The 14525-nt window shown below is 35.8% G+C and overlaps 1 protein-coding gene, 1 long non-coding RNA gene and 1 pseudogene across 2 annotated transcripts in view; 2 read left to right on the forward strand and 1 right to left on the reverse strand.

Moving 5' to 3' along the window:
- LOC139822203 (uncharacterized) overlaps positions 1-14525 on the reverse strand; it is a 283165-nt gene that overhangs the window by 67324 nt on the left and 201316 nt on the right. The gene's annotated exons all lie outside the window — the stretch shown is intronic.
- Positions 154-2103, forward strand: LOC139822217 (uncharacterized; annotated as a pseudogene).
- LOC139821958 (uncharacterized) lies at positions 4356-6766 on the forward strand. Its single transcript, XR_011734404.1, has 4 exons — positions 4356-4954; positions 5053-5282; positions 5370-5532; positions 5912-6766. It is a non-coding gene; the product is annotated as an uncharacterized lncRNA (long non-coding RNA).

Raw genomic sequence — 14525 nt, forward strand, 5'->3', positions numbered from 1 at the left:
GATCAGTAAATCGAAATATACGTAAGCTTGCTGCAAAGCGCCTTAGATTAGACAAAGTCAATGCTATTGTGAAATAGCAGCATTTTAATTCCGCTAGTGACAGTACTGATGATATGGAAGAAAATATTGCATTTTGTAATGAGTCATCTGAAGATGATGGCGTATAACTGCGTTTATTTTCATGAAGAAAGTCAGAATGAACAGAATGCTGTTGAACACATTGACTATGGACCGGATCCATCAATAAATGAAATTGATAGCGTGAATCTTACTGCTTCTGAAATTGCAAGTGATGATAACAGTGACAGTATTATCTCATCACAAACAGAAGCCCAGGCAGATGTTGGTTCTATTACTTCTGAAAGTAACGAAGAAAATAATACATCAGAAGAACAAATGTATTTTGCTGATGAAAATGAGAAGGCTCAGTATGTTAGAGCTGCTATAGAAGCATGGGCTCGTGAGCCAGGAAGACTTTCAAAGAGGAAGCTAGATGATCTACTTTCTAAACTTCATCCTGCATTTCCAAACTTACCTCTTAGTTATAAAACCCTTTTACAAACTCCTGGGATTAATTTAATACCAGTTAATGGTGGAAAATTATGGTATAAAGGACATTCAATTTAGATTCTATGGATTTGCAGGAATATTTAGTACGTTTTCATGAAATTATCATTGATATCAATATGGACTCCACAAAAGCTCTCCGATCAGATTTTGGCCTATATTAGGTAGGCTCGTAAGAACAAAAAATGAGCCTTTTATTATTGCACTTTTTAAAGGAAGAATTGATCCTAGTGTAAAGGATTTTCTTAAGCCTTTTGTGAAAGAGGTTGCTCACTTGCTTCAAAATGGTTACACAAACAATGATATTGCTTATAAATTTTCGATTAGGCATTATATTTTAGATGCTCCAGCTCGTGCAAAAGTAAAGTGTTGTATTGAACATGGAGGATATTGTGCCTGTGAGAAGTGTGAGGTTGTAGGAGAATGGATTGATCATCGCATGACATATATAAAACTTGATGAGACTCTGAGAACTGATGAGTCATTTCGTAACCAAGAACAACCATATCATCATCTGGACCGCTCTCCATTGCTTGACATAGAAACTCTTCTAGTGTCTCAGTTCCGTTTAGATGCACTGCATCTTATCGATTTAGGTGTGTTCAAGAGATTCCTCTTAGCTCTTTTAAAATGGAATGGACCTTGGAAGCTGCATCGTGACATTGTTACAGCTATTTCCCATAAGCTAGAAATGCTGAAGGACTCATGTCCATCGGACTTCAATAGACCTCCAAGATCTTTTCAAGATTTTACCTATTGAAGGGTACAGAGTACAGACGACTCTTGCTGTATGATGGTGTTTTAGTTTTTCGTGATTATTTAGATGAAAATGTATATAAACTTTTTTTACTTCTGCACTCAGCCATTTATATCTTAAGAAGTCCTGTGTTTGTGAGAAATCTTTGTGGCTATGCAGACCAATTATTAAGGACCTTTATTAATCATTCTGCAGATGTATTTGGAAAAAGATTTGTTTTGTATAACGTTCATAGCATGTGTCACCTGTCTAAAGAATGTGAAGAACATGGCGCACTTGATACTTTTAGCGCTTATCCTTTAGAGAACAAGTTGTTTTCAATTAAAGCATCTCTGCAATCTGGATATAAACCGCTCAAACAAGCTGCATATCGTGATTTAGAGAAATCACGACATGTTGACATTGTCTTTGAAGATCATGAGAATAAAGTGCATTTGGAAGCTCAGAGAAAATTTGTATTTAATGAGATAATAGGATGGTTTGCAATTCAGAAGAATTAAAGTAAACGATACAATTTTTAAGTGCAACAAGAAAGATTCCTGTTTTAAAACTGTTAAGGGTGATATTGCTGTCCTCTACAATATTGTACAGAGACATGGTAAAGTTTTTTTTGTTGGATACTCTTTTACACAGATGAAAGACGTCTATCAGTATCCTCTGTCTTCGTCAGAACTTGGTATTATACAATTAACAGATATCAGTGAAGAAAGGCATGTTTTTTCTCTTACTGAAGTTGTTGCTAAATGCTGGCTTATTCCCGATGGAGAATTTTTTTTATGTTTTCCATTGCTTCATGTTAAGAAAGTAATGTCATTCTGGTCTTTTATCTATATAGTCATGGTTCTATAGTGTTATTCTTATATAGTATTCTATCTATCCATGTATATAATCCTAGTTCTAAGTTTTCGCGCTTTTTATTCTTATACAATTGGTACTTCTGTCTAGTCGTTCTCTTCCGTTAAGAAATTAGATACTGAAAAGTCACGTTACGTTGTGGTCTCAGCATATTGTATAAAAGGCCAAATAAATAGTATCTATTATACAAAAGAATACAGGAGTCTCATCAAGTCAATTGCGGAAACCTTTCCAATAACACTTCACACTATGCCTACTCTATAGTTGATAAGCGATGTAAGTAATGTAGTCTATTAATATTTCTGTTCTTTCAGTGTAATGGTATAATTATCACCAAAGTGATTTATTATACATTCTAATTTGTTTTCTTGTCTTTTTTCCTTCTGTATTTGCATACATGATAACAGTTAATTAAGCTGCTGTACAGCAAAATTGTATTTTAGAGCTTGAACAACTGTGATGTAGAGTATAAATTCATTTATGTTACATAAAATTTGGATAGTATGACAGATATATCCTGTTTGTGATTCTAATTTTTAATTAAAATTATTAATAAAAACAGTTTAGTATTTGTATGATAATTATCACATTATTTTTTATGTTTCTATTATTGATCTCTCTCCTGATGTAATAATAATTAATGTTTCCATACACTTTTAGTTTTTTTCTTTTTTAAATTTTATCGTCTTTTTTGCAGTTTGTGGTGTTGAAATTTTTAACACATGAAGGAAAGAGGCTAACTTCTGATGATGATGTATTTTATGCTGTTGGTCTTACTCGATGGTTCACAACTGAATTAGATGAAAATATGGAAGTACAGATAAAATGGCCTCCCACATCTGTAGATGCCGGAAGTTTAGTAAGGAAGGAGAAACCGCCTGATCCAAATTGGGGAGAGGAAACCATTTTAATTAAGAGATTTTATGGTAAGTAGGTTTTTTATGGGAAAGACGAGAAAAAATGTCAACTTCTTAAAGCATAAATTGTAATGGGTTGTGTTCTAGTGATATTTACAATAATTTAAAGCAACTTTGCGTTTCATGCTAGCAATATGTTAAAAAACTCAAATTTTTCCATGTTGTTTAAAATTACTCCTTCATAGAATATGCAGTTATTTTTGTAAAACTATTTTTGAGTCAGTATTATGTCTCTTTCTTAATTTTACTATACCATCAGTAATTATTCTTGTGTCTGGTTATTTTTTCACAATTTAATTATTTTTCTTCTAATATTTTTGTCTGTCTTTTTCACGCTAATTTAAAAGTGTTAAATCTCTAGGTTTCCTATGTTAAGCAGTCAATGAATTAAGTGTTAAACATTTTCTCCTGTATAGATTGCTTCCCAACTTTTGTAATTAAATAACTTCTATAAGGTTATTCTATTTAGATATGTAATAGAAAAAATTACTTTTGGAGTTGTTGATTAAATAAAATGTTCAACAAGTTTTTCAGGATTTTGTCCTACTTCAATACTTTGATTTCTATTCAATAAACTATCATCGTCTACATTTTGATGATCAAGTGTTTCTTCGTTTTGATACAAGGATGCTTTATCTTTGTAAGATTTATATAGAGTAAATCACACTAAAAGTATTGCAGGCTAATAATTTTAAGTATGTACATGTTGTTAAAAATATCAAGGTGTTTTTGGAATGACCTTAATAACTTTACTTTAGAAAATTAACTTTATCACAAAATACCCGCTACCAAACAGTAGAAAATAAGAATTTCATATCTCGTTGAGTTTCAATAATATTAGCTTGCAATATCTTAGATAATTTACCTTATATATAGGTGCTTATTGTTATTTAGAAGTATTTGTCATTACCCTTTGCTTAGTTTGTTTAGTTATCTGATATTTGTTGCAGATTTATATGACAAGGCTGCTGCTTCATGCAAGGGACATGTAGAGGATTCCAATTATGAAACAGATCATCGTGAATTAGGTAGAGGGCTCAGAATAAGAAGAAAAAAACAACACTTAGACTCATCTGACAATGAGTCAGAAAACGAATCAGATTCCGGATCTGAAGATTTTAGTGTCAAAAAGAAGGCGAGGACCCATCTAAGCAAAAAGAATCTTTCAAAATAAAAAAAGACGGTACCAGTACCTCCTCCTGTTCCTTTTGTTAAATCAGAAAGATTTGTTACATCTCCGCATAAATTAGTATGGCAGAAGCAGCATTCTCCCCAGCTAGAAAAACAATCAACTTACAAGACAATTGTTTGCAAATCCTCTGGAAAGAATGATGGAAAACAAGTTGCCAAACGTAACATCTTTAACAACATAAAGGAAAAAATACAGAAAGAAAAAGATAAAAAACTCGCGTTGTCTAAAAAACTTTGTCAGTTGCCAAATAAAAAACTTCAAAAATCTTGCAAGGATAAAGCACCCTTGTATGAAGATAAAGAAAATGATCAAGAAAATATGGATGATGTTAGTTTATTGGATAGAAGTAAAAATATTGAAGTAGGACAAAATACTGAAGAACTTGTTGAAAATTTAAATAAATCAACAATTCTAATGAAGAATATTCCTGAACAACAGTCATCCTCTACAGATATTGAAGTTTCGGCCAGCTCATCTAAAAAAGATTTTAACTTATCAAGTAAATTGAAGGAAAGTAAACTTTTGCCAAGTCTGCCCTGTCCTGCTGTAGGCGAAACCTCATCCTTCAGTGATAAGTCTCAGGCTAATGATCATTGTCTGTTTCAATCTGGGACGTCGGAAAAGTCTGGAAGCAGTATGGTGCGTCCTCTCAGAGTAAAAAAACAGGTAAGAGAGAGAAGTAAAAAAATTATTTATTGTTAAGAAAAAATTAGTTATTGTTGTACATATAAATTTTATTTTGTCATGTTTGTTTTGATTTGCAGATATTTCTCTTTCTGATCCCAGCACATATGACATAAAAAAAGAATTAAGACAACTGAATAGCAAACTAGATATTTGTTTAATGAATCAGGAGAAACTAAATAGGTATATACTTCCGGGTGAGAAAGTCATCAAAAGACCCACAGGATTCCCTTCACTTCCGGTTCAATCTGAACAAGAGCTACATGATTTAGAAAAATTTTTAGCTAATGATGAAAATTTATCAGCGGCAGTAAGTTTTTCATGATGTAGTATGCTTGGCAAAGGTAATATCTACGTTTTAAATAAATTATGTATTAATTTTTTATTTATTTCTCAGAGTATGTATCTTGGAAGATTTGTGGATAAAAATAGTCTGGAGAGTTCAATCAGGAAATTATTACGAAATATACTTAATAACAATGTGGCAAACAAATTCAGCTTTCAAGGAGCCAAGGGAAAACAAAAGTTTGATGTACTGAAGATATGGGAACTTATTCTAGGTGAGCAAAAGTACTGAAGATTTACACTTGTTAAATTTTGGTAACCTTTTTGTTTTTAGAAGAATAAATATCTTGAGATTTTATGACACTAAAATTTTATTAATTTATTAGAATTTTTATGACCAGTAAAATTTTTTTATTTTGTATATTTAGAGTTTATTATTAGCAGGAAAAGTTGACAATATGAGAATCTGATTCTATCAAGTGCTGAAAAAACAAAATAAGTCTCACAAAACTTGTTGAAGATCAAGAGACACGGTAGTGTCTTGTGCCAAGTACACGCGGAGCGAGACCGACCGTGACTTTGATGTCTGGTCTTATATAATAGCTATTGTCACGTTTAATAGCTTAATATAATAAATATATTTTTAATGTTTAGGTGCACTGCTGTTATATTTTGAAGCAGAAGATATGGCTGTGGCTGAAAAGGTTGCAAGTTCTTGGCTGGCCAATGCTCCATGGCGCGTACAAACGGATGGAACTATTCGTAGCAAGAAATTTAAGAAAACCGAATAATTCACCAAAGCTGGAGAAAAGAGAAAGAAAGGATGTAGAAAAAATTTGCTATGTCAAGTCACTTCTCCTATGAATATAGGCCATCTATATATTTATCTAGATAACAATCTTTGTTATCTAACATTTACTTTTATTGATAATAATCTCTAATTAATTTATGTCTTTTGCGTGTAAGTCATGGAAAGTAATAGCGAATTTGGTCGCTTTGCTCTTATAGTGCGCACTAGTGCAAGCAACCGAATTTGCTATGTCATTTTTCTTTTTTTTTAATACTCTGTTTCTTTAATGCAATTGATTCCTATGAGAATGATGGATCTCTTATCTATCTGTGACTTAGATGTTAAATTTCTAGTTAAGTTGTGATATTATTTGGTAACCTGAAGATATTTTGTAATTTTGATGATAGCAAATCTGTTAATTTTATGTTAATTGTAATGGTCATTTAGACATATAGAATACTCTAAGCTATTATAATTTTTCTGCCATAATGATGCGAAACAAATCTAAATAATTTTGTGAACTGTTAGTTGCTATTGAGATTTAAACTTTCTACTGAACGTTTTACATTTTTAGTTAGTGCCAGTTTTTATCTTTCTACTTTACTTTTTTTATTTTTTGCATTGTAAGCATATTTTATTTTATAAATCTACCTTATTGTAATTGCATTAAAGATTCCATATTTTTGGAATATTTTTTTCACATAAATAAAAAAGTTTGAAATTAATTTTTTGTTTAAATTGACAGGTTTATTTAGTTTATTTATTGATTTTATACAGTATTTTATTGTAGTGAGAAATAGCAATCGAATCGATGCCGAAACAATGTCGAATCGATGTCGAAGAGTTCAAATCGACATCGATTTGACATTGTTTCAACATTGATTCGATTGCTATATTTTTCATAGAAATATAACTATCCTTCTCACTGGGAAGCCCGGTCTACATAGACACACGCACAGTCTACATTTCAATCTAACCTCTATACACAAAGAGGTTAACGAGAGCCGGGCGGTGGTACTCATCAACCCGTGCAGCCAAACGTGAGGCGCTAAGGCGCGCAATATAAATACCAGCTAGGGATATTATACACATTAATAGTCAATTCAATATAAATACGGTAATATATTTAGAATTCTGAAACACTTCTCATTTGTTTTATTAGCAAAAATATATCTAGTAAAAATAAATATAAAAGTTATTTTAGAATCTGCTTCACAAAGTAGGTTATAATAATTAGTCGATCTTTATATGTTCTTCTTAAAATCTTAAAAGAATGTTGCCTCAAAGGAGGAGAGAATCGAGAGGACCATATAAAAAGTATCTATATGATCTCAGTATTCCTGTGCCAAGAACATGATTAGGAAAAACATAATGTTTATGTCTTGATCTTTTTTCATAGATTGTGGAGAACGCTAATTGTAATGATAATGATATTCAATCTGAAGAAGAGCACAATAGATCTTCAGATTATGAGTTATCTTCTATTGAGATAAATGTAAGTATGTCGACTATGCATGAAATATATATGTTAATTATTTCTATGCGGACAATTTATTGCATATCCCCGTAGGGTTCGCAATCTACTACCAATACTATCCTTCTCCTCTCACTTTAACTCTTTGGACCAACGGCTTAACGTCTCTTTCCGAAAGACGGAGCCCAGTTTGCTCCGCACAAGGGCCTGAATCTTGCACGGAGGGGCGCAGCTTTCGGAAAAAAATTCCACGGCTCTAGTGTACTCGAACCTGGTTCCTCAGATTACGAGTCTGGCGCTCTACCACTAGACCACACTGCCGCCCAGTTAATTATTTCTATAATACAAATATATATATATATATATATACTGTGACGTTGCGGCTTCACCGCGCGTGGCAGCGGGATTCGCGCCCCATGATGGGCCGGGAGCGTATACCGAGCGTCGAGATCTCCCTAGGGGCACAAATTGTAAAATGCGACAGAGAATTTATTTATTTGTAATTTTGTATGAGCGGCACCCCACCGAACGAAGAGGAGGACACGCAACGAAGACCAGCTGTCGACAGGCCACCCGTATTCGGTTCGAGAGGGACGGCCCGGCGAGGCGAGGTGCAAGCGGCGCTACCAGGAGTCCGGATGGGCCCGGCAGGAGCGACCGAGAGTGTCGCCGCGAGAACGCCCGGACCCGGAACATCGTTAATCGCGGACGCCGAGAGGGCGGAGGGTCAAACCCGGAGGCGGAGTGGCAGCGGCCGGAACTTACGGCAGGGCAATCCCCTCCCAGGGAGGAAGTATCAAGGGCCAGACGGGCCCGAGAGCGGAGTAAAGGTGCACGGCGCCCCTCCGCGATACGGCGTTGCGCGGGTCGATAATCCGGAGCGTTCGGAATCCCGCGCGACGCCGATGACGGCCGAGCCGCTGCGCAGAACGGCCGCGCGCAGCCCCGCGAGAGGCGAAATGATCAATCCGCGATCGAGAGCGACGTCGCTCCTTCTCTTCTGCGCTATCCGCCGAACCGACGAGACGCATTCCGCGCTGGCATCCGCTTTTGCCCGCGAAAAACCCGGCCCGTCGTGGGTGACCCCAGCCGACCTGAACGAGGAAGGAGGACGACGGCGAGGACGAGCCCCGGGAACAGCGTGTTATGTCGGTGAGGTCGCCCGTTAATTCACTGTGAGCCACGAGCGGACTGCGAGGGGGTCGCGCTCCCGTTACGTTGTCGACACACCATATTCCGCGTTAGCCGTGCAGGCAAGCTCGGCGTAAAGTTTCGGTCGGCGGTCGACACCAAGCGCGAGGGACCCCGGACGTGGTAGTCTAAGATTCGGTATAAGAAATTTATTCCTTCATTTGTTATTTATGAATGATAAAAAATATATGCTAGATAACATATACATTGATACATCGCAAACAGGTTGCCGAGCTAAATCGCCTTGGGATAATGTTAAATAATTAAATTTTTAATTAAATTTATTTGATCAACTTCCTCGATTGGTTGTTTATAAAAATTGTACATTAGTTGAGAGAATATACCCGAAGGAATTGGAAAAATAAAGGTTGCCTACTTTCCCCTCTGCGCAGCTGTGGAGTTGCCAGGTATAAACAGGTGAGTAAGCGTTATTAATATACCCTCATCAGTTATTTAATCAAATTATTATATCAAATGAAAGCTTATTTAATTCACAATCCAACCGTATTAGGTTGCTTTATCAAAAAGTGGATTGCATCCATGGTTGCTTAGATTTTAGATGTAAAGTTTTCAGCGCGAGCGTTGAGATGACAGAGAAGCGTTGCGCGCGCAACTCTATGCGACAGAAAAAGATGCAGCGAGACAGGTGTGTGTCCGGCAGCTGCTTTGTAAAAGAGAGTGGGGAATGCTCTTTATTCTGTGTAATAGACAAAGATGGCTTGACCGGCCGAAGTGTTTGGAACGCTGGTTTGAAGTAAATCTCGCATTGTGTTGTAAAGAAACTTGCTCTTGCGTTTACGGTCTTAAAAAATATCGGTCTTGATAATAAATTACGTGTAGTTGAAAATGAAGAAGTGTTTTTTATGTGGTTTAGAGAATTCTATTATTGATTTTAAGAATGAATCCTTTAAGAATTGTTATTTAAAGTTACTGTTTCGGAGTAAAAAAAAATTTGTGCATGGTGAAGTTAGGTTAGGTTATGCTTGGAATCGATTGATAATGTTGGTTATCATTCTACTTTCTACAACAAAGTAACTGTTCTAAGCAAGAAATATAATGATGAATACGCACAATTTTGCAAGAAGCAAAATGTAAGTATAAAAAATTTAGTTTCCTATTTAAATAAGCAAATTGCTCATACTCTCGCCGACCACGTTGCGAAACCACTTGTTGAATATTCAAAACTTACTGGTGATGTAATATTTCCAGGTACCGACACTCTCAGTCAATCCGGAGCAACAAATGTCATCTAGCTCGTCTCCACACTCTGTACGTATTGAGAAATGTTAATTCATCAAAATACTCCGTATTTTTTTTTTTTTTTTTCAATACTCCGTTTTTTTCTTTTTCTTTTTTCTTTAATTGAAAGTATCTCTTTTTAAGGGGGAGCCAAGTATATCTACAATTGACGCTCATCTCACCGGAATAAACATTCCAAATCGTACTGTGGATTTACCAAAGGTATTAAAACCATTTTAATACATTGTTATCCATTTTCCGTGGTAAAAATTAAAGTAATTGTTTAAATTTGTGCAACAAAATATGTGTTTTAGGTACCGTGTTATGTATCGTCAAGCGAGGTAAATTTTGATTCCCCATCAATGACACCTGACCAAATAGCACTAAGTGATTCAGTAATATTAGGTGGGGCCTCATCACGCTTAGAGCCCGGTGTTGATGCCGCATCTGCTGAAGCTTCCTCATCGCGGTTATCGTGTACCACAACGAATAAAGTAGCTTGCTTATTTTGCAATTGTACACAAAAGAAAACTGGTCAGCGAAGGGTTAACGTAATATTTCCGAAGTCCGAAGCAACTGTTACCAAGCTTAAAAAAATTGCGTCAACATTGGATGATTCTGAGGTACTTAATAAACTTGAGAATCAAATTGTCGCGTATCATCCAACTTGTTTCTCAGCATATCAAGTACGAATGAAACGCCAAACTGAAGAACACGCTTATTCCAATTGGCATGAAGACCGAGAGATACACAAGTTAGCGTTTAACTCTCTTGCAACATTTATAGAGCAAGAGATCATCAACAACCATAAAGTAATGTACGTCACGCAACTATTATCCCGGTACAAAGCTTTGTTGTTGGAGTTTGCAGCGGGCAAGGATCGCACTGAAGATTTTTCGCTTTATCGGAGTGAATATCTTGAAAAAAAATATCAAAATTTTTTGGTGACCGTCTCACAATTGAGACATCTACTGGACCTCATAACAAAAAGATTATTTATTTTAATGATATGGACATATCAACACTGGCAAGTGAAGCTGTAAAACTAGAAGAAAAAGAGGACACTAGGTTTCAAGAAATGGCGTATGATTTAAGACACTGTGTTAAAAGTATGCCCAGCCGAAAGCTGCCAAGTCGTTTAACAGTAGATGATGTGATGAACGGAGAATGCGAGATTCCAGAGCAACTATATGAGTTTATGCGCCATTTAATCGGAGGACCAAATATTTCTTCTGATGATTCAAACCAGACCACTGTTAAAATTAAGTCACTATGTAGTGACATAATTTACGTGATAACAAAGGGTCGAGTTAAGCCTGATACAAATCTAAATCTTGAATTGGCTTTGAAGTCTCTGACTAATTCGCGATAAGTTCGAAAAAGCGTAACAAAATCCTAAATTTCGCTTCACAGTCCGCCGTCAAAGCTCAAACCAGCAAAGATAAAAGTAAAAGAGCCGTTCTTAAAATGGAACGAGACATCTTCGGCCGATTACTTGCGATTAGTATTGAGAAAGACATCAACATAGAGCACTGCTTAACGTTTCCGTTAGCGCCTGTGCCGCCTGCTCTTTTCTCGTTTACTGGTGAGTTCCTAAAAACTGATAAATCCAAACTAGCCCAAGTATTGAAGTCTAATGTCAAAACGGTTGAGCCTTCCGGTATCGATATCGAAATTATAGACGGTTTTTATTACTTGTATGTTATCGGATTATTTATGCCGCAGACATTTGACAAGGTTGCTGAATCAATCTTAGTAAAATTGTGCTCAACTAACGCCTCTGAAATACACATAATTTTTGATAGGCACATAACACCCTCTATCAAAGACTGTGAACGTAAAAGTCGGCTGGAGTTCGATACACCATATGTCATTCAAGGACCTCTTCAACCAAGGCCTAGCGATTTTCTCGGAAATCTCAAAAATTACCGTTTCAAAGAAGCCCTAGTTCAATTCTTGGCTAATTACTGGGAAAATGATAATCTAGCGTCAATAATCCAAAACAAAAAAAATTTTATAACGGTTGGAGAACACTGTTTTTCTTACCATACAATCGAAAATCACGTCGTGAAACGTCAAGAAGAAGATTATTTATGTCAACATGAAGAGGCAGATACGCGGATAATGTTTCATCTGTCAAAAGCACCACCTAATTCGAAAATATTGGTCAAAGCGAATGATACCGATGTCTTGGTAATTTTACTGGCCACAATCCAGAAAATTTCACAAACTTAAATTTGGTTGGCGAGTTCATCATCAAAGAAAAGCAATAAGAAAGATCTTGATTGTATTAACTGTACTGAGCTTGCAATGAAGTTGGGTCCTACTTTATGCTTGGGTCTGCCAGCTTTCCACGCATTACGGGCTGTGATTATACAGCTGCATTTTATAACAAAGGAAAACTCAAGTTTTTTAAAATATTTTCTAAACGAACGGATTTTCAGGAAATATTCGCATCATTGACGGACCCAGTAGATGTACTCGTAGAAGAAAAAATTCAACGTGTTCAGGAGTTTACTGCCCTTCTGTATGGGATCAAGCATTGTGATAACATTAATGACGCTAGATATCAGCTGTTCCAAAAAACATATGCAACAAACAATAACAAAGAGCAATTTATGAAGAAGATTAAAGGCATCGACTCCAATCTGATTCCAACATGCTGGATCTCCCTCAAACAGAAAATTTTACGCACAATCTATGTAAATTTAATATGGCTTCATGCAATAAATGCATGCTGCGTCAAACTAAATCCTGAAGATTGTGGTTGGTTTTTGGATGGCTATTTGAAGCCTACATGGTTCGTAGAGGGGACCCAACACCCTTACAAGTTGAGGATATACTCAGAGAATCAAAGGAAAAAGAAAACGATGAAGAATTAGAATTAGATTTTGACGGAGGCATTTCTGACGAGTCAGAACCAGAATAAGTTTTTTACATAAAAATTTTTTACTGAGATATTTTGCTATTAATAAATTTATGTATGAACAAAAAAATGTTGATATCATTATGTGGTATTCTATCTGACTTTTACTAGTATGTAATCTGCACTTACACGATCGGAAAAATATTCTTTTGAAAGATGTACATTTTAAACATAAAACTTATTATTTCATAATAATGTATAATCGCTGATAAATAAATGTGAGTGAAAAAAATTTTATATCGTTTTTAATATTTAATCTGACTTGAATTCAGTATTTGATCAATGGAACGCGATTACGCTATCGGAAAAATCTTCTTTAAAAAGAACTTGCTTCATCTTTTTCTGTCGCATAGAATTGCGCGCGCAACGCTTCTCTGTCATCTCAACGCTCGCGCTGAAAACTTTACATCTAAAATCTAGGCAACCATGGATGCAATCAACTTTTTGATAAAGCAACCTAATACGAGAAACGTTTATTAGTTTCGACTTCTAATGGCAATATAAATTGAAACGTTGCTACGTTTCGACCCATCGGATCGGGTCCTTATCAAGCAATCTAAATAGAACAAACAAACCGGTATAACAATAATTCGGTCAGCAGGATAAAATTAATAGTCAGGAGAACATATTATAGATATAGCGATACCTGGTAACTATTCCTTGTCACAAACTTAAACGTCGGCATTCTCGAAAATTTTGTCCGAAATAATCAACTGATCGCTGGAAACAATGGTCAGTGAGCAATGTAAAAAAGTATGCAGTTAAATGCGAGCAGAAAATAACTCACACGTGTAAGTCGGTGACAGTGGAGAACGCATTAAAAATATAAACGAGTGACCACTGCGATGAAGCGTTGTCAGTATTGAAATTTTCTACGGAGCAGAACATTATCGTGGAGCGACGACCAACGCGTGTTAACATGTCGTAGTTGAGAGGTATACTGATTGTTTTCGGTATCTGACACATTGTAGGTTGTTAGAATAAACAAATATGGTTCGTATGATATTTACACCGATGAAATTACTTTGTCATAAATCGGATTTAAGTTTTCTGTATCCTTCTTTAAATTTATCGTCTTCGTATGTTTTTTAATTAAAAACATTTCAGCAATCTCTCTTTTTTAAATATTTTTTTCTTTATGGATGATGTTGGTTTCCGACCATTTGAAATTGTGACCGTACAAAACGCGATGTTTGTTCACAACCGAGTGATTGCTGTCATGCTTTTTGATGTCATTTTGGTGCTCCTTGATGCGTGTCATTAAATGCCGTTTGGTCTGTCCGATGTATACTGCATCGCAGTCGTCACAGTCGATCCGATATACAAGATCGGTCTCATTATCTCTGACAAGTTTATCCTTTCCTCTCTGAATAATTCCCTCGAGTTTTTTCGGGATGGTATATACAGCATCGAGTTGAACTGTGTTGAGAATGCGTCGGATATCCTCGCCTACACCTTTCACACATGGTACGGCAATGCAACGTCGCGCATCAAACTTATTCTGTGTCCCATTGACTCTATCGGTTGCATTCGCGAGTGTTCTGAGCCTGATATTAATTTTTTTATTTATAACTTCTAAGGGAAATGAGTTATTTAATAGAATTTCTTTAACGATATTGATGTTGGTTGCATGGAAGCGACTATCTGC

Source organism: Temnothorax longispinosus, chromosome 11 (assembly GCF_030848805.1).
Source record: "Temnothorax longispinosus isolate EJ_2023e chromosome 11, Tlon_JGU_v1, whole genome shotgun sequence".
Taxonomy (NCBI): domain Eukaryota; kingdom Metazoa; phylum Arthropoda; class Insecta; order Hymenoptera; family Formicidae; genus Temnothorax; species Temnothorax longispinosus.